This window comes from Caloenas nicobarica, chromosome 19, assembly GCF_036013445.1.
Source record: "Caloenas nicobarica isolate bCalNic1 chromosome 19, bCalNic1.hap1, whole genome shotgun sequence".
NCBI classification, from domain to species: Eukaryota; Metazoa; Chordata; class Aves; order Columbiformes; family Columbidae; genus Caloenas; species Caloenas nicobarica.
Window position 1 is genome coordinate 5015161 of NC_088263.1, and position 19071 is coordinate 5034231.

The 19071-nt window shown below is 46.4% G+C and overlaps 1 protein-coding gene across 1 annotated transcript in view; it reads right to left on the reverse strand.

Moving 5' to 3' along the window:
- Positions 1 to 18840, reverse strand: part of BRINP1 (BMP/retinoic acid inducible neural specific 1) — an 81805-nt gene extending 62965 nt beyond the window's left edge. The window contains exon 1 of the mRNA XM_065648627.1: positions 18747 to 18840. The gene's annotated coding sequence lies outside the window, so the exon portion shown is untranslated. The remainder of the gene's footprint in view (positions 1 to 18746) is intronic.
- Positions 18841 to 19071: the final 231 nt, after the last annotated feature.

Genomic DNA, 19071 nt, shown 5'->3' on the forward strand with positions numbered 1-19071 from the left:
GCAATATTTTTATTGTTCTGAAGTTCATTCCTGGGCAAGGACTTTGCCACCACGACCACACGGAGTGATCCTGATCTATAAGGTGTGGGAAATACAAGCTAAAACTGCCTACTTTGGTCTGCTAGGAAGCTGGGGTTACCTAATGATCCTTGCAAATGAGATATCTTCCTGTTTTCTTGTCCCTCAGAAAGGAGCGCAGCTCTTGACCTGGGTCTTTTGTGTTCCTCATCCCTTATGGAGGAGCAGAAGGGGTTAAAATCCACAGGCCATTGCTTCTCCTGGTACAGCTCCTGCTGCTTGGGTAATGACAGCCCTGTCTGCTGGGAGGAAAAGCACCATTTAACTCGGAGCTTCCTATGGGCACCGGGTTCTGCCACCGTTCCCGCTGGATGAAGCCAAGGGAACCAGAGGCAGCTGGAGAGGGGAGGGAGAAGAGACCCCAAGTTGTTGGCGGCTGCAAATTCTGGACCCTGGTAAAACTGTGCAGCTACCTGATGGGTGCTGCCCACTGACTGAGACGTGTGTTAAACAAATGGCTGATTTGCGTATTTAGGACAGATCCCGTTAGCGAGTAGGACACCGGTCTGAGGTTGAAAACACTCAGGTTTAGATCCTTCTACTGCCCTGACTCCCCATATAGTGGAAGTTATATGCACATTAATACACAGGAGCTTAAATTCAGGCTAGAAATGTGAGCTGGAATGTGTAATGGCTCCAAATAATATCATTTTATTGGCGGCTTCAGAAATCTTCAGCGTAGGTCTCCTGCTCTAAGTATGCACCTACACAGGCTCTGCAGCCGCAGGTTCTGCTGGAAGGTCTATTGAAGTCAATGAGCCTTGGGTTGGATCTCATTGCAAAAAGATAATCAAATATCATATTAACTCTTAATTCGGAAGAGCATATTAAATTAGAAGCTCAAATTAACCTGAAACTGCATTTCTGTAATGAGAAGATTTAAAATCTGTGTATCACGAAGGTGGGAGAACTCCTGCCCAAAGCTGATCTCACCAGCCTTGAATCCAGGCTACCTGCAGCACTGCATTTCAGCCCATTCCCTGAAGCCTAAGCCTGGGATTGCCACTGAGGCAGAAGGATGTGTGGAAAATAAAGCCATCTCATACATGCCCTTCCATCTGTCCAACACAAAGGGCAGTTACTAGCTAGACCGCAACCAATGCCAAGATTCAAAAAATCCCAGAGGATATTGAGAAGCTGCACTGGCATCTCACCATCACAAATAGTCTCTTCCATCGCTGCATCAACACAGATTTGTTAAAAACTGAAGGAACTCAGCCCTTGCTAGGATTAAAGTCCAAAACTACTCAGGTCTGAGTATCTCAAACATTAAAGCAGTTTGGTACCCAAGTTTAAGGCCACCTCTAGCTGCGAGTTTTATTTATTTCCTTCTTTGAGCCTGTTCTGCTCTGTGCTAAATCCATCTTCTGACCACCTGGAGCGTTTGAGAGTCTTGGCTGTGAAGCTTGTCTGTTTAGATAGACTGTAAGTAGAGCTGGTCAAAAAATTTTGACAGAACAGTTTTTCGCAGGAAAACGCAGTTCTCCTGAAATCGAAACGTTGCATGGGAACATGTCAATTTTGACAAACTTTTTTATGTTTAAAATGTCAAAACAAATCAGTTTGATTTTCTCTCTTGATTTCAGTTATACTGAAATGTTTCATTTTCAGGAGATAAACACATTATTTTTATGTTGTTTCAATTAATTTGTTTTGACAATTTTACATATTCTGAATTGGATTGATATATGTTTAAAATACTATATATTGCATAAAATATTTGATGTTGTTTTATTTATTACATATGCTATCATCATACAATGCGAAATATTTCCCATAGCATTTTAGTACTTCAGCACCACAGAAACAGAATATATTTATGGTCTCAAATTATTATTTCTTTTGAATTTTTAGGCCACAAAAGCTTTGTGGGAGCACAGTTCTCATTCACACTGGAGCTTAAAAAAACAACCACAAATCAAAAGGTGAGAATTTCCCAAGGAAATAGCATGTCCGTTTTCCAAGCAGCTCTGTCAGCTCAATGACTGCAATAACAGCTCCACTCCCCTCTGCACATCAGAAAACCTACTTCTCTGCTTTTTAAGAAAAAAAAAAAAAAAGGAAAATTCATATTTTCCCAGGGTGGAATTTGTGTGTGATGTTTTCATGAGCATCAGGGATTTAAAAGTCTGGATACCACTGACCTCTCGGGACCTTTGGCTTCCAAACCACTTATGTACTTTTAAAAGATATATTCCGTCTATTTCTTAGAAGTCTATCTGATTATTATTTTCCTCTTCTTCTTCTTTTAAACCATATTTTTGCCCTTCCATGCATGGCAGAGGGGAATTGCTACCTGCGAATTTGCGCCATCGAGTCCATGGTAAAAGCGGGTTGAAAAAAGGGCGAGGCAAGTGGCAAAAGGGATGGTGAGGACGGCGGCGTGGAGCAGAGCCAGTAATGAGGCAACTCAATTGATTCTTCATTTCATGGATGAAAATGTCCCCAACGGCTCCTGTGCATTCACCGTGGTTCGATCAGGGGCCGAGGGCAGTGGGTTTGGGGGACCAAATGTTCCGCACCCGTTTGCAGCGCTGAACGCCACGAGACAGAGGGTGCATTTTAAATGTACGCTGAGAAAACTATATATATATATATGTACACAAACGCAGGGCCCTAACGGAAATCTGTGCGTGCTGGTGGATGCAGCAGGAGACAGAGCGGGGCTGTGCATGACCATCCTTGTATCCCTTCTCCTCCCTTTCATCAAGCTAAAATAAAGTTTAAATAAGTAGCACGGGCTGCTCCTTCATTGCAAAGCTGCCAGCATCCCTTGGAGAGAGGGGTTAGTACCCCCACCATGTGTGCTTTGTGCAATGGGAATAAAAAGGAGAAGCATCCTCAATCTTTAGAGGTTTGTTTAAAGTAGTGGGGGGTCTTTTCTGTCTGTTTTTCCTCTTAAAGGGGCGGACACACCTCTACCGCCAGGCACTGCGGTTTGACATCTGAATTCCCCCCCACAGCTGCTCCAAGTGCACCTCTGCATGCAGATCCGCCTGGTTATCTACTGTTGCTCTAGCTGGCCTGTCACTGTAGATTACAGCTTTTTTGCTAATAGCGGGTACTGCTGGAGTCTGAGACTTCCATTAAAGGCTGACGTTTCCACCTCCCCGCCTCACAAATCGCTCCAGCCCAGCCGACATTTCTCTACGCACGGCCTCATCTCTGGGGTGGGAAAGGAGCAAAGTGCCTCAATTTGTTTCTGCGTCAGGCAACAATGGAACAAGCCGAAGGTAGCAAAAGATGTTTGTGGATGATAAATTTTGAAAACCATGGATTATTTACTTGAAAGTTGATCTTGTCCCTTGTCATCAGCACACCCGTAATATTGTAGCCCCATCCCTCTGTCAGCAACAATACAACTGAGCACTGAATTGCCCCCTGGAAAAGTCCTGGAAGGAAATGTTTCGCTGCTCCAAGCCACACTGTGAAGTCTCTTTGGAAAGGAGGAATGCTCCTGCAGGGGTAGATTGCCCATCCATGCCAGACACTGCAAATCATTACCCCTTCATTGCCAGAAGAGCTGAAGGCTGCTGACAGATCAAAAAGAATTGGCGTGGACACTTGACCTTTCTCCATCGCCAGGAGGAAATCATTGACCAGGAAGATCAGCACATGCTCTACTGGGCTCTACAAAGGAAGGGAAGAAGCTCTGGGAGAATTCAGAGCTATTTGTAAAACAAACACTGCTGCTTCAATGCAACCTGTGCAGTTGGCTGGCGTTGCCATCACTCATGGGCACGCTGAAGGGGGGACTTCCAGTTTGGCATGTGCCAGGTGCCATCACAACTCCTCATGCTCCAAAGGCGACATTGAGATCGACTGCCCAGAAGACTTTTTTTTGTGGATGCTGAAAGATTCACACCTTTGTGGGCTGGGAACAAGGTAGAACATGCTAAACTGCAGTTTACAGTTTCATTGGCATAGTGTCCTGCCAAAGGGAGTGAGCGGTCCCCTCTACCAGCATGGACACTGCTGACTTCTGCTAGATTTTCCCCATTGCTTGACAGAACCTACATGCCTCTGCAGCCTCCCAAAGTGACTCTGTCTGAAAACAATCCAGAGCAGGAGTTCCATTTGTTTCTTCAACAGCCTGACTTCCAGAAAGATCCCGTGCAATCAGCTGGCCAAATCCAAATCTGGAAAACACCTCCATCACTGGTCATGATTAATTAATTCTCTTTCGACATTCCCCAGGGCACCTAGCAGCTAGTCAGAGCTGCTGGAGAAAGAGACACTGCTGGGGAAAAGGAATAAACAGACTTTCCTCAACTGCAGCCGTGGAATTAGATAATAAATAGCTAGCTAGAGAAATAATTTTCTGTGAGTGGTAAATCAAATGCAGAACAGGAATACAGCTAGCTGGCTTATCCCTGTGAAATCAAAGGTGTTTGGAAGGAATTTCCAAAGAAAGGAGGGTATTTAGAGTCTGCTGTGCTCAAGAAGACATAGCCTGAAGTTATCTATCATGTCTAATGTGACTGCTTACAATGACATACAGCTATTCTCGGACATTTTATTCTTGGTATAATATTCTTAGACCAAAGCAGCTCAAGGAAGCTTCCTCCTAATTTACATCTCTGTTTTCTCTCTCCTCCTGCCTGGATTGCAGACTAGACAACACCTTTGTTCCCACAGCATCAATATGGTTTCTCTCCACCAGCTGTTGTGTATTTGGGCTATGCTCCTCAAGGAGCTATAGATATCAACCCAATGTATGGATTCTTCAGCATCTTCTACCTGCCCTCTCTCCTCCCTAAATCTGTGTGCTCTGTCCAGAGTTGTCCATTAACCACACAACAGAGGCTCCAGTGACAAAAATGTCATCCTGCAGGACTTGAGGAAACCAGCAGGAGCTCCAGCAGCATCCTGGCTCCAGGTACCAACCCTGTGATGTGCATCATACCAAGCAGATGGTGGTCTAATCCCTGCCAGCATGCAACGCCCAGCACACAGAGAGCACCCGTAACCCCTGTCTGATTGAATATGCATATTTGCATTTCATTTTACTCAAGCACTAGAAGTCCCTGTGCACAAATTCATCCAGATGAATCAAGTACCAGACAGCCAGGTTTGAGGTCCTGTCACAGCAAAAAGGAGAAATCTGCTGGTTCCCCTTTGCCCACACATCTCCCAACCCTGTAAGTCTTTGCTCTACTTTTGGCCCCTCTATCCTTGAAGATACAGGTCCTACCTTTCAGAGACCCTTCTGCTCCCCTCCTTAGACATTTGGTTTGGACTCTGCTCCCATTGCAGCAAGGGTTTCTGAGCTTGCAGTTGAGTCTCCTGACTTCCTACACACCTTCACCTGGACTCTGAAATCACTGCACATCACTCCTCCCTTTGCTGCTCTCCTCCTTCACCCACCTTGCTCCTTCTTCATCCGTCACAGCAGGCACAGCCGAGACATGTTATTAACACTTGCCACTTCGTTAGTGATCTTCTACAGAAGGAGCAGAGGAGGAGAAAAGAGGAGAGCATGCAGAAGTGGAGAATAAGGAAAGCCGGATTAAAGGAAGGGTAGCAAAGAATTGAAGGTGTGAATGAGAAAGTGGAGGAGGAGAAGTATGAGAAAAACCTAACGGGTGAGAAAGAGATTTATAATTAATCCGCAGTCTAGTGAGAGAGCGGGGGAATGGAAGTCAAGACTGTGGGCTGCTCTATACGTTTCTGCTACTGATATACCCTGTGACTTCAGACATCTTTTTATTTTCTCCTTTTATGTCCCACTGCTCTGTATCCTTTGAATATATGTTGTTTGAGGTATGAATTGTCTTTAACTGTGTGTAGCATAAAGGAAACTGCAATCATAGGCACTAAAGATGCCAGACATTATTTTTAACATGTACTAAAATTAGGCACAAAAATGTGCTTGGGGATTGACTGACAATGTTTATTAATTCAGGCTGAATCCATTAGATAGTTACTGTCAAAAAATGGGATGGGAAAAATTGAAAAGAATCAAAGTACACGACTGCATTATTTCTTAACTTAAATGCTTCATATTGAAATGTTTACAAAGCAGATCTAAAGGAAATGAGGGAAAAAACCCCAAACGAAAGTGAAATAATCCAGTTATGAAGATCATGCATTTCTGCAAGATATAAAGTTTTGAAGTGATTTTTTCTTCTCCTTTCCTTCTAGTCCTGCATATAAAAAGAGTTCTCATTCTTCCCTCCACCTTAATTATGTTTGAATAGCTAAAAGTAATCTTTTCTTTTCATTTTGTTTCAGAACCCAACTGACAAAAAAAAATCATCATTATTCACCTATCCCCACTAGGAATTACAATAACCGTCTGTCAGATCTTCGTAACAACGTGAGAGATCTCAGCAAGGCTGAGATTCTGCGAGTTTCTTAAGCTGATGACTTTCATAGTCCTTTGCTCTCTTCTAGTCTAAACCTGCATTCAACAGAGAACTTACAGTAAAATAATTAGGTTTACAGAAAAAATAAATGAGCAAATCCTCGTATCAAAAATGAGAAAAAAGTTCCTGGGAAATAATCTGAGACTGGATTTACTTTTTCCATTAGAAACTGACATCTACTGCTGTTTTATTTATAAGACAGCCAGAGCATCCCTTTTTACCTTCTATTTCTCTGAATTCTTTCTTTTCGCTTCTCTTGGTTCTCCTTTTTTTCTTTTTTTTTAAGCACCACTATCTCTAACATGTAACAATAGGCATGAGGTCCCTACAGATAATTCAAACATGTCATGTCTAAGTGCATCTAACATTAAGCAAAAAAAAAAAGCAACCAACAAAACCACACCACCAAACCACCAAAATAACCAAAAGCAAACAAACACAAACCAGCCTGTACTGGGGATCCTAAGGCATCTCTGGCACCCATTTCTATCTCTGATCTTTCCAGTACAGGACCCTGCTTACAGCCACCCCCTAGCAATCTCAGCCCCAGAGGTATTATATTTGGGGCACCATCACCTCCTTAGCTTCCTGCATCCAATGGATTTCAAGGAATTAGGCACATATTTAGGAGTTAGGTGTCTAAATATTTCTGGGTGCTTCTACATTGGCAAAGAACTCAGCTCCTGTGTTCCTTCGCCATAGACGCTGCATTTGTATTAGTTCACTTTCAGGGTTTTCTTCAGGAAGAAATAGGCTTCCGCTAAGAATAAACCTAGTTCTGGGTATATTTTGCTTTATTAACATCAGTTGTAGTCAATATGGGCAAGCACCAACCCTCCGAAGGCTTATTGTCATCTTCCAGTCTTTCAGCGCTGTCCCAGAAGACTCTGCATAGGGCGTGCAAACACATCCTGAGCATCTCACTACAAAAATACCACATTATTGAGCTGGAAATCAGCCCCCACACCATTACAAGAGCCTGGAATTTTAAAATTGCACACAAAAATCAAATCCAGAGTGTATCTCAGCTCTCCTGTTGATTTCTTTTTCCCTGGCTCCCAATCTGATTTGTGGCGGTCTGCAGACAAGCAGTAAGGCTGTTCCAGGGCAGCAGCGTGTGTGTTTGTCCCCAGCCCTTCTGTCCACCTCTATTCTGGCACCCAAGGGAGGGTCATGCCCCCGGCATCAAAGCAGCATCTCTGTTATCTGAGATATGAAGGGTTTGCGGACTGTATTTCACTGGTCTCAAGGCTCTACAGAAGAGCTGCCTTAGAGAAGTAGCAGGGAGGAATAAAAAATAAATAAATGCCCTGGACAAAATTTCTGTCTTCAAACTTGAAAACAAACATAGTAATGAGAAGCACTGCAGGAGAATTCACTGGTAGGAAGGACTTATCAGCTTCTTTTGCTCTTCTTTTTAATGTAAGCAGCTTTATCATTAATTGCTATTTACTGCAAACGCTGAAGCTGGTAAAAAGACTAATATGCTGCGCTGGAACAGTGGTCTTTATTCAGGCTTCTTAAAGCGCAATGCACGTGTGTGTATTGTGCACGTGCACACTTCATCATGCACGTCGTGTAAGTAAAGCCCCATTTCTCTGTGCAAGGGAGGGAAAGAGATACAATTAGCATATTCTTCCCTTATATATTCCAGTAAAATACTAACTTCATTAGTGGTCTTAGGCAATGAGAAATTAATTCAGGCCAGTCTTCTAAACGTCAAGCATTTTGCTGGGGTGGAGGGGGATCAGATGCAAACCAGTGCTGCTTTTGCCCAGCACTGGAAATGTAAAGACTCAGTACTGCTGAATATTAGTCTTTGGGGGCTACATTTCCTGAGGACACAAGTTGCTGAATTCTTAAAACAAAAAAAAAATCCAGATTGTTTTTCTCATCCCAAACTTGGAACCGAATCCCCTGAGTGGTTCCCATCCACTGTATGAGCCGGAGGGCTCAGAACCGCAGCACTGACTGCAAGAAATTCAGCTCCTATGCGTGGAGACATGCATTTAAAAAGCTCTTCTGAAAGATATCAGCCAAAGTGACCTGCCCAAGGTTGTATACAACACACCGGTGACAGCATCGGGATTGAACTATCTTGCTACGGTGCTGCTTTATTCACCCGGCGCTGTTGCATCCCAAAACAGCCGCTGCTCCCTTCTACTCCTTATCAGAGTCTCCTTAGAGACACATCTGTCCTGTGCTCCGTAAACCATAATATACCTATAGTCTTTTGTTCACTATCCGTCACCATGCAGTTTTATTACAGATCCCTGAATTTTCAGCCTAGTCTACAGTCTGCTTATTCCTGCCAGCCATTCTCCTGTTCGACCCTCGCCTCACCTTTCAGCCTTGTCGGTGTTTTACGTACTTGAAATGCAGGGACAATTCTGATTCTCTGGGGGAAATCCAGCAGAATTTCACTGAGGCCAGTCCGTTGGTCTCTCTCTCTTTCTTTTTTAAATGCAGAAACCAGAAACTAGCACTGGTTATCTGCAGTCACATTTGAAACGATCCTTCAAAAATACTAACTCACAACTGCCATTTTAAAGCTCTGATCCCTATTCCTGCCACCTATAAAATTTTATTCCCCTCCTTTCTCTGCTCCTTTCATCAGAAATCAATCTTCCAATAATGCAGGTAAACTGCAGTCCTACCTCAGAGCTTTTTTTTCACATGTGTCTTTCTCATGCATTTTGCAGAGCAAAAGCTCCCTTGTCCATCCTACCCCTTTCCAGCCAAGTCTATGAGCACAGTTATCATCACACCTACACAATATCTTGTCAACAGATTTGCACCTGCATCTCTCTCTTGTTTGCAATCCAGGAAGCAAAGGAATCATTCGTCCCAGTGTGGTGACTGGTCTCAGCATTCGCACTTGGGTTGCCAGTGAAATTTGTGTTCCTACCTGCCAGCTCTCCGCTCCCTCCCAGTCCCAGCCATGTGCCTCTCTTAGAGCTTTATTCCGTCTGGAGCATATGCTTTCCTCACAGCCAGCAGCTTTTCATCCTTCCCACCTTTCTGAAGGAAACGCAGCTTTATCACCTGTCTCAGCCCCAGTGCAACTGACCATAGAAGAGCAGTCTCCTCTCTGCTCAACTGGTGATGCTTATGGCCGCTGGACAAGTGGCCCTCTGTAAGTGTCACCTGCTGAAGCTGAACATCCTTGTCTGTCTACAACAGCCTGTTCTCCCTCCACCCAAACGTATGTCTTCAGCAACAGGGAAAAGAACAGCTGGTATGAGGAGTATGGAGAAAGGCAGGTTCCTCCTTCCTCCCACCAGCACGTTCCCAGTGATGGTGGAAGCCCACGGGCAGGATGCAGGACCGTGCCCAGCACATGGCAGACAGGGTGGACCTCTGGCTGGAGAAGGCATCTGGGGACCCTCTGGTGCGTGGGGTTGTGGCGCTGGGGAGAAAATGTGGGAAGAGGTGGGAGACTAATGGGCTCCTTCACTAATCTCCCTCCACTCTCTCGCTCCTACCAGGCTAGTTTGGTTATATCTCTAGATTTAATGCACCCAGGCATTTACCTCTGCCGCAGCCTTGGGCAAATTCTTTAAGGTGACGTTTTACAAACACCTTGGAGGCTGATTTTCCAAGTGTTCAGCATATCCCACTGCAATATTTAAGGTCCTGTTTTCTCAAATGTTCTGTTTACCTTGCCACTGACTACTTTCAAAAAATCTGTCAAGGCCAAGCCCGAGCTCCTGTTCCTATGAACTGAAATGCTTCCATGGACTCTAATAGGATTTCAATTGATCCTCAGGCGTTGTGCTGCACTTTCTCTGGTTCGGAGCAGAGGTGATGGCATTCCCTGTTTCTTCTCCTCCTCCTCTGTCTGGACTGCAGGGAGCTCACGTCTGTACAGTACCCAGCACCGAGAGACTCCAGGCTCATCTGAGCTCTGCACCATCCAGCAGATAACGGTGCTGATAGAGGAAACCAAAATGTGCAGCTCAGGGTCACTGCAGCTGCTTATAACCACCCATTTTATGTCCTACTTCAATATCTACTGTAATCAGTGAAATTACTTTTGTGGGAGTTGACACAGAAGAAGAGATTGTTGGATTGATATTCTGTCTGGCATTGATGAAAACCTTTTTATAATACCTTAATCCAGCACCCACAGAAGCAATTTGCTAATCTCTTGCTGACTTAGCTTCTAGCGGGATCGACCATATCCAGTCATATTACCTGGCCATCCATATTATCTTCTTTCTATGCAGAGAAAAATGTCCTTCCTGACCCAAGAAGATGGTCAGCTTTTGCTTTGAAGCATGAGATCTGATTACCATTGTCCTACATTGCAGAGCTGCAAATGCTATTAATTGCTAAAAAGTTATGTAGCCTTTATACTTCAAATCCATCCAGACTTTTATCTCAGCGACATCCTGCAGCAGGGAATTGTGTAGCTTCACTACGCACTGAAGAAAGGACTATTTCCTTTTAATTTGCTTTAAAAGTTTTGCCCTTTAATTTTGATGTGCCCCCTTGTTCTTGTATCATCAAAGCATTAAAATGTTTCTGATCACTTTTCATTCTAACCTTCATATACTTTTGTGCTGGAACCCAAGTGTCCCTTCTTACTCCCAGCTTTCCCAGACTAAATAAACTATTATTTCCAGGCTTTCGTTATTTAACTTGTTAATATTTGTAAAGCAATTTAAAATATATTAATACGGTTCAATTATAGTCTTGCTTCTATTTTCCATCCTTCCTTTTAATGTCTCAAGTATCCATCTAATTTGCCATCAATCTCCATTGATTCTCCCTCAGATGATATGTTAGTCTTTATAATATCCTGGGGAACATTTCTTCTGCCTTCCTGACCAGCATTTTGGAACAAAGCAGCTGAACTCTGGCGGACCATAGACATGATTCACTCGGCACGCAGCATGTGTATGGATTTACAGTTGCTTAGACTTTGATCCTGGAAATGCGTTTCATTATGTCTGTGGGACTGTAATTAAGAATTTGTCTGTGTGATTCAGATCGCAGGATCAGGCCCTTTGCGGTCATCATTGCACTGGGTCAGCAAGACTTGAGTACATATTTGAAAGCAAGCCTATATTCAATATTCTTTGAGCAACACCTAAGCACTCAGTTACATACCCTGCAGAAGTGGAGCCTGCATGCCATTTAGACAAGGGTGTGATTTGATGTCTACCCTGTCACAGGCAAGGGAGAGACGGACAATGAAAAATGGTTATGTGCTGCTTCTCTTTCCCACAGAAAGTCTGAAACAGCCAAGGATGTTATGTGGTACCAGATCTAAACAGAAATCCCAAACAAAATATTTTTGCACACAACTCATGACTATTTAGATACTGCAGAATATGACGAAAACCAAAAGCATAAAAGGACTCAGCAAAGAAATGGCCATAGCCGGAGGAGCTGGGCTTCCTGGTGACACTGCACGTGACAGTCCTGGGACAACTACTGGCTTTGCAGGTCCCCAAACAGCTGAACGATTATCCCAGGAGTGACAGCGCTCTTCCATGCCTTTCTGGTCCCCTCAGTGTCCTGCTCTTCTGGTTAGACCACTTTTCAGTTTTTCCAGAGTCTTAATAAGGCACAATCTGCCTCCGTAGCCAAAAGATATCCCTCCTTCCTCCATGTCACTGGCAAATACCCTGAGCAACACATCCAGGTCTAATCACTGTATTTATAATTAACTCTTTTCCCCCAAGAAAATAAGAGGATTGATACACGTGTATCACTAAATGCACAAAAAAGATTTTATCAAAATACTTATGAGAACTCGAATTACCACCGTTAGGTTAGTTCAAGCCAGCACCATCTAAATATTGTGGGAAAATCCTAACTGGTGGCTTTTCCCTGGCTGATTAGATTTGTCTGTTCACTGGCCTAAAACACAGTACAGCAACCCACCATCATTTTCGAATACTTGATATTTCTCTTTTAGGAGAGTGAAAATAGCAGATAAACACATTATCAGCATTCTCAGGCATAAAACAGTGAAGCCTGGAGTTGTTTTGCAGAAGCAACTCCGAATTCAGATGACATGACATAAGCAATTCTAGAAATAGCTGCTGGTCTTAAGGCTACGTTACATGTATCCTCCCTGCTGCTTTTTTATCTCCGTCCACAATTTTAACACAGACATTACGCTGTCTTGGTTAGTTATTTTGTTTGACTTTCTCAGGATTTCTCAGGCATTCTTCAGTCCCACCTTGTACCTCCTAAGCTCTCCCTGCTCCCTCAAAACACACCTTCGATTTTGACTGCAAATCTCCCCCCAGAACATAGCGGTGCAAGAGATGCCTGGAATAACTGCAGCATCCTCATATTCTAGGCAAGGAGGTGGTCCAAGCCAGGAGGGACCCATAGCCACATATGTACCCCAGCATATGTCTGAGGGCTTCGCTTACCCGCTCACCATCTGTACCTGCTTGGAGAACAGTCACACGCTGAAAGCAACCCGGCTGCTCCAGCACTCACAACCTGCCTTGCTGCTGGTTATTCTACTGATCCCACAAGTCTAGCTAAAGGTTCACACCTGCTCATCCTGGTTCTTCAGCCTCCCCTGCATTGTCAACCTCCTCCCTTGGGTCATAGTTCTTTCCATCCTTAGAATCTCTCCTTGGTTAGTTTTAATTTTTTGTGATTTTCTAACTAATGCTCTAAATTATGGAACAAACTTGTTTTTATTTATTCTTCTGGTCCTGGCAGGCACACCTGGAACATTCTGCCTGCACAAGCCAATCGTTTAAAGCTCGCGCTCCCCATCTTCCACCCTGCTTAGCGAGTCAGCATCCACAACTGCAAGAATAAATTACCACCAAGGTCTCCAGTGTTAGCAACGTATCTGACAACCTCATAGGCAGCTCCAGCCAGGGTAAAGAGATGGCTAAATGGGATCAGTTGTGCCGACTCAGGACTTCTGGCCAAAACTGCATCCAAAATCATGATGGACACAGCAGAGTCTAGAGCGCAGGCCAGGTTCTAAATCACACTCTAAATCAAACCCTAAGAAAGAGATCCTCACTCACCATGGAGCCCGCTAACTCCCCTGGTTTCGACAGGCTGGGATGATTTACAGCAAGTGGTTTCAAACCTTTCACAAGTACTCACCGTATGGTGTATTTCAGCTGTAATATGCATAGATATAAAAGTCCAAGCAATAAGACCTGTCATAAGGCTCTAGGCTTTATCTTCTATAAACATCAGGTGAAAGTGCACACTTTCTATCAGGATAGCCATGAGACTGGTCCCAAGCATGAAGAAATTGCAAGGACAAAGCTACCCTGCTAGAAATCAGGCAGTATGGGAGAACGGGTGGGAGAGCTCCCTCTGCTCCTATATTCTGTTTTGATTTCCAACAAAAAGCCCTGGAGCAATTTTTTTTTTCCTGGAGCCTCTGTTATGTGTGAGAACCTCTCCCAGCCTGGTTTGCAAGCTTTTGTTTCATTGCTTCATATATGTCAGCCCAGAGCTGGCTTTGTTGTCATTTGTGAACCTCTGGGACAAAAGATGTCACTGTGATGGCAATACTCCGTTGAACAGCGCTCACTGCTAACACACAGACAGAATTTGTTCTGGGGCTTGAAAACCATACTGGTGCTCCTGGCACCTGAGTTTCTGCCTCTGCCCAGCATTTCTATCACCAATATAAACACCAAACAACAACAGTATGTGTCTGGCAAAGGCTATTCGCTCTGTCCTCCTCTGGAGGCCACCATTTGAAGCAGTTTCAGATTATTCGCTCCGATCGGTTGCTGCTGCTCTGACTCACTATTATTTCTATTGCCAGCGTAAAACGTGATCCATCAGCAGTGCAACTAGCTGGCTTTTTTCTGAAACGGAAGCCAAGAATCATGCATATGAGAGTTCAAGCGTTGGGGAACACTATGTCAACACCTAGAGATGTGCCATCACAGGGGCACCGCGATGCCATGGGGACCAATGTCACCAGCACCGTGCTCCGCGCGGGCCTGTCACAGACACAGTAACAGCCTCGTGCGCAGCTAAGCTCTGTCAGCTGCTCCTTGTAGGCAATGGTAAAATGGATGTAGAACACATGACTTCAGAAGAATAAATAGGAAGAATAAATAAGTGCCTTTCCCTCTCTGCTGTGATGCTGCTTGCAGGTCTTGCCTCAAGGCTGCAAGAAAACAGCTCACTGAGCATAGGGCTGAGAAGGTATAGACATGTATTAAACCCCCCAACCCAACCACAAAGGGAATCCTGGGCTTGACTCTGAGCCCCTTTTCGAAATAACCCAACTTATGCCACCTTCACTGGGGATCTGATCCAGCATCCCTGCAGCAAATTTGAGTCCTTCAATTGTCTTCAGCTCAGTTTAAATCAGCTGCTCCTCTGATTTCTGCTTTTTCTCCCGTTCCTCTAGTCCTAGCACTTTCTTTTCTGAAACGGCACAGCTCAGCCTGCCAAGTCAGCAACAGCTATCGCGTGCCTACTCCCCAACCCTGGTGAATGTCACGTCGTTTGTCTAGTCCAGCTCTGCCCATGTCTGACTCTCTCCAGACAGAACCCAGCAGATATGTCCGATTTCCTTCCCCAGGCTGCTCTGCTTGTTGATGTTTCCCTTTTCCACACACCGACTTCAAGCTGCAGCCCTGTCCAACCGAGCTCTGGTCCCAGCAGGTTGGCTGGACACGGCAGTGCAGGGGCACAGCGAGCAGAACCCTTTCCTGGCATCTGAGAACACCCTGGGGTATCGCATCCAGCCGGGAGGAGATGCTCTGCCCTGACTCAGCCCAGCACTATTCAGTAACTCAGCGTCCCATCCCGGGCAGCAGGCATCTGCCAGGCAAGAGGAAGAATCACAGGATCAGACTGTGGTCCATGGGTCTATTTGGACGCCAGATCCCTCCCTGCATGGATATTCTCTCTTTCTGAGAAGCTGCTCTGCATGGCCTGGAGGGAAATGGGCCAAGGTCCTTATGGTTGTTAAAAATCCCGTGATACTTTTGCAAGAGAGATGGTGTAAATCAAACCACAGGGCACAAGCTACCTAACTCCGGGTAATTTATATTCTGCCTCGCTAAGTTCATCTCTGCACTTTCAATGCATGAAGTGATTTTTCACTTCCCCTGTAGTATTTGCTGGCACGGAAAAGCTGCTGGGCTCTGTCCCAGAAGTAGCTGCATTTCATCACCGGGTAAAAAGATTCCTGCGTGTATCGGGCCAGATCCTCAGCAGAACTCCCGCTTTCCCCCCCCCCTCCCCCAAACAGCGCGTTTGCAGCCAGAAAGGATCCGGCCCAAACCCATTCAGCTGCACCTGGGCCCCTTGGAGAAGAGAGCCCTGTTGTTATTTATCGTTCCCCCGCCCCCGCATTATTATTAGCGCTTGGCTCCGGCTCGGCGAGGCCGGGGGGGTGATGGGCGGGCGATCCCGCGCTCCGCTCCGCGCCGCTCCGCGCTGCGTGGAGACACAGCGCCCCCTCCTGGGGCCCCGCGGCAGGAGCCGGCGCTGGCGCAGCGGGGCGCGGAGCGGCGCGGGGGCGGAACGGGGGGAGCGGGGGAGTGAGTGTGTGTGTGTCCTTCCCGCGCTCCCCCGCGCTGTGGCAGGGGTCGCTCCCTGGTTTTCCATCTGCAAACGTCACGCCTCAGGGTGATTTTGGGGCTCGTCACCCCCATTTCTGATCTTTAGCCCGCCCCCCCCCCATTATTTTTTCCTGCCTTCTTAACATCTCCGCATCAGCTGTAAATACCGCATCGGTACAGAGCCCTGGATAAGCTATAGAAATCCCTCTCCATCTCTGGAGGTGGGCAGGGAGACGGGTACAGTTCTGGACTGGAGGCAGTTTCTGCAGCGTGTTCCTGAGCGCTGCACTCCAAGCAGGCAGCGGGACTTCTGCCTGAGCGAAGACAGAAGGACTGGGCTTGGAACTATTTCTGTTACACAGACAAGAACGATTATTGTCTGCCAGCAGACCCATCCCCATGTAGTGTTTAGCATCAGCCTTACACACACTTCTGATGTAGTAAACAGCAGAGGTGAGGAGGAAACACAGACACTCTCCATCATCTCTTTTGGGAGACCTTTTACCTAGAGCAAGCCAATTCACCATCCGTTCCTCCTCTCTAAAGTCCTAACACAGACTTTAGTCATTCTCGTTATATTCCTGCTCTGGGAGGGCTGGACTGTCTCCTCCCTAGGCCCTACAGAAAGAGGGGAAGGGGAGAAAGGTCAGAGGGGAGATGTTGATTAAATACATCTAACACCAGCGACATCATCTCCCCTGCACATACTACACCATTTCTGATCTAAGATGCTTGCAAAAGCATGGGAGTATTTGTACTCCAAGGATGGGTTTTGCCCTGAAGGAGGGTAAGACTGAAGTGGAGCCTTGCACCGTGTATGTTTTAGCTATAGATACATGTGTGCTTTTGCTCCCATGCACACTCTCACACGGGAAAACGCAGCGTAACTCTAGCAGAGCACTTCCCATACTCACAGACTCCAGCTCTTGATCAGAGAGAGCATGATGGGTACGAGCTTGCCACTGCTCCCCCTGCCATCTCCCTGATCCCCTGTCTGCTGCTTGTCTGCCTTTCCAGTACCAAAATCACGAGTCCTGGGAACATGCAAAGAGCAGTAAAACAAATGTAGACACACAAGATGTGGCGAGCTTTTTCTGCTGAGTCGCAAAGGGCTTTGGAGTCAGGCAAACCCCAAATCAATGCCTGGAATTAACTACAAGGGAGAAGACTATGCTGGAGGAACAAACCACCTACTGAGAGACCTGCAAAGAAGACAGTGTGCGTGTGCTCATGTGAACACCTGAATGTTTGATTCACATAATGAGAATCTCAGTGCAGCTACTTCTGCATATTATGGTGTCTGTTCCTGTGTAGATCAAGTCTGTGTGTCTGAGTGCAGGGGAACTGTGGGGCTGCGTAGCTCCAATAGGTGTTTGCATCCGTGTGAGAGCGAGACCAAGACGCTGTATTTAAGCACAGGGCGGGCTGTGCAAGTTCGGCAGTACGTGTTTTATGTGCTTAGCATGTACATGCATGCGAGGGAGACCACAACTGCTTGTCTATGTGGTGTGTGGGAGGGAGAGAGCCCGGGCTTGTCTGTCACTCACAAGCAGATCTGGATCAATCCTTTTCCTTTTTAAGGAATTTTTTTAAAAATCCTTTAATATTTCTTATACTGAAGCCTCGTCTCCTTTTTACTCACTACCTCCTCCTCTCACCATCCCCTGAATACTTTTCTACAACTCAGGAAAGCAGCTGTACTGCTATTACCAAATTATTATAATTATGCACCCAGATGAGCAGCCAGAGTAAAGCATGAAGCACCCTTCCATCCTACCTAGTGCAGATGTCAATCACAAGGCTAAATTGCATTTCAGCTGCTGCTTGTTTCTGCCCACGAAGAGGAGGCTACACCTAAGAAGTGACATCCTCTCCTCTTCCCCACTCTCAAGTAAAAGCACAGAGGGACTCTCCAAAGCCAAAACACACACTCACACCTACAGCCCTCCTCTCTTCTGACCATCACTGGGTCTTTACAACCAGGCTGTGCTGGACCTCGGGGATGATGTAATGGCATGGAGATGCCCTCTGTCCCCCTATTCCCCATGGACTGGAAAAGGCAAAGTTATGCTCCACATCAGCCTCCTAAGCAGCGCTGAGAGCTGAGCTGGAGAAAACCAATCTCCTGCACTGTGGGATGCAGCTCCCCCCACCCCCGCCATCGCTGCCCTCCCCCGGCTCTGCCGCTGTCTCCCAGTCCCCACGAGAAGTCGAGGCAATCAGCCCAGTGTGGGATTGAAGGCGACAGACTTTCCTTTTCCTCCGCGATTTGCTTGTCACTTGTGAAAACGGAGCAGTGGATTAAGTAGAGATGACACCATCTCCTTGGGGACTGTGTGTCGTCGTCACCCCCCTCCCTGGGATGTATTGACACTCCGGAATACAGATGGAGCCTGGCTCCCTCCCACCCTCACCTCAAATCGGGGGCTGAAACCCTATTGACGGGCATCCTCCTGGAGCTACGTCTTTCCCCAGTAGGAACCAGTGCTCCCAGTCTCCCCAGTACCAGCGAATCCCGGCCCCACGCTCACCACACACACAACCGCTAATCGGGCTGCAGGACTTCTGCCATCCAGCCCCCCCCCGCCGCATCTTCCCTGTAACTCCGTGCCCAAGGTGGGGGTGCAACGCAGAGAAAACGTGTGCGCGGCCGGGGGCGGAGAGGGACCGCGGGGCGCGTTACACAACGCGGCCGAGGCAGGACGGGGGAGCCCGGTGGGCGCCCGCAGCCGGGGCATCGCCGCAGCCGCAGCGCTCGCCTTACCTGATGCTAATGTCCCTCTCTGGCGGAGATCTGGTCGCCCGTGGGTTTTATTCGGCTCGGTAGGAACTTGTGGGAGAGCTTCTCTGTCCAGCTGGCATACTGGGTGCTGGGCTGATAATGCAGGCGTGAAAATCCTGGGGCTCTAGCAGTCCTTTTCATGCTCAGACAGAAAATCCCCTTCCTTGATCCAGATCGCGGACATTAAGGGCAGAGGCAAAAAAAAAAAAAAAAATTCCTTTTTTCCCCCCTCGTCCTTTTCCTTGCTTTTTTTTTTTTCCCCCTCTTCCCTTATTCCTGTGCCCCTCCTCTCTTCTGCTGCTCAGTT